At 50.6% G+C, this 1,868-nt stretch overlaps 1 non-coding gene across 1 annotated transcript; it reads left to right on the plus strand.

The window, feature by feature from the left end:
• Positions 1-751: 751 nt before the first annotated feature.
• Positions 752-915, plus strand: LOC114635811. The gene has a single exon (XR_003713527.1). It is a non-coding gene; the product is annotated as a U1 spliceosomal RNA (small nuclear RNA).
• The last annotated feature ends 953 nt before the right edge of the window (positions 916-1,868 follow it).

Genomic DNA, 1,868 nt, shown 5'->3' on the forward strand with positions numbered 1-1,868 from the left:
TTTTTTTTTTGTTTGTTTTTTGTTTTTTTGTTTTCGTTTTTTGGAGACAGGGTTTCTCTGTGTAACAGCCCTGGCTGTCCTGGAACTCACTGAGATCTGCCATCTCCTCTGCCTCTCTGCCTCTGTAGCAAGCCCTTGAACGGGCTAAGCCGTCTGGCCCTCGCGTGAATTAATTTTTTCTTTTGAGACGTGGCCCCTTGTAGCCAGCCCAAGGTGGCCTCACAGTGTCTACGTGGCCGAGGGTGGCTTTGAACCCTTGGTCCTCCTTGTGCTGGAAATACAGGCTCGCATCAACACTGAACCGACACCCCGGCGTGAGTGTCGTGTTTCTGGAAGTTGGACGCAAACGCGATCCGGACACGGTCCCCACGGATGGTGTCTAAAGGGCGGTCATTCGACTCTGTCGGCGGAGTCCCCTCAGGTTGCATAGGGGCTCGCCCTCGGCGTTGGGCGCACAGTGGGCGGAGTCTCGGAGCGGGGCAGCAGGGCTGTAGGGCCTCGGACGTCAGGGCGAAGGCGGGGCGTATGCAGATGAAGGTCCGCGCAGAGGCTGCCGGTCGCGTGGATGCAGGAGGGCTGCGTCCCGCGTATGTAGTCGTGTGAGGTGAGTGTGATTCCCGTGAGGGACGATAAGGCAGGGACGGGTCTGTAGGGCATGCTGGCGAAGGGAACGGGCGGCGGCGGGCGCGGCGACCGCATGTTTGAAGTGGATGAGCGTTGAGGGAAAAGGCGCACGGGGCGGCGACAACTCATACTTACCTGGCAGGGGAGATACCATGATCACGAAGGTGGTTTTCCCAGGGCGAGGCTTATCCATTGCACTCCGGATGTGCTGACCCCTGCGATTTCCCCAAATGCGGGAAACTCGACTGCATAATTTGTGGTAGTGGGGGACTGCGTTCGCGCTCTCCCCTGGTGTCTGTGGTTTACAAAAGTAGACGCTGATCTTCTGTTAGTAGGACGATTGCTCCATAGAGCTGTTGCGAGGGTCGTACCACACAGGTGAGGTATCTCTATACACACGGTGCTCTTTAGAACGTTTTTTTCTTAAGCATTTATGTATATGTGTACGTATACATACATACACACACGCATAGGCAAAATATCCATCCCTACACACCGAATTTTTCTACACACGTTTTTTCTTTTTTCCTTAAACATTTATTTATTTAATGCATAAGAGTGTACTGTCGCTGTCTTAGACACACCAGAAGTGGGCATTAGATTGTGAGCCACCATGTGGTTGCTGGGAATTGAACTCAGGAACTGTGGAAGAGCAGTCAGTGCCCTAAACCCCTGAGCAGTCTCTCCAGCCCTCTTAAACATTTTTGCCGGGCAGTGGTGGCAGCGGATGCCTTTAATCCCAGCACTTGGGAGGCAGAGGCAGGCGGATTTCTGAGTTCGAGGCCAGCCTGGTCTACAGAGTGAGTGAGTTCCAGGACAGCCAGAGATACACAGAGAAACCCTGTCTAAAAAAAAAAAAAAAAAAAAAAATTAAGAAAATTAAACTTCTTTAATTATTAATTAAAATTTGATATCATTTTTATTATTTATCCTTATTATTTACTTTTAACCTCTCAAACTCAGCCAGCCCTGAGCCAGCCCCAATGAAATATTTTCCGTCATAAGCGTTTTCATGGGTCATCGTTATCTCTTCACAGCAATGGAAGCTCTAAGACAGATAGATGGAAGGTGGAAGGAAAAATCCTTTAATATTGCTGGTCACCAGCAGAGAAGGGAACAGATCCAACAGGGCTCCCTTCCCTCACTGTACCTGATCTTGTGTGAGTGTTAGGAACGCAGACTCTGGTTCACACTCGTGTGGGAAGCCCTTTATCCACCGAACCTTCTCCTCAGGCACGGAAAGC

The sequence above is a fragment of the Grammomys surdaster genome, unplaced genomic scaffold, assembly GCF_004785775.1.
Source record: "Grammomys surdaster isolate TR1022 unplaced genomic scaffold, NIH_TR_1.0 118136, whole genome shotgun sequence".
Lineage (NCBI taxonomy): Eukaryota > Metazoa > Chordata > Mammalia > Rodentia > Muridae > Grammomys > Grammomys surdaster.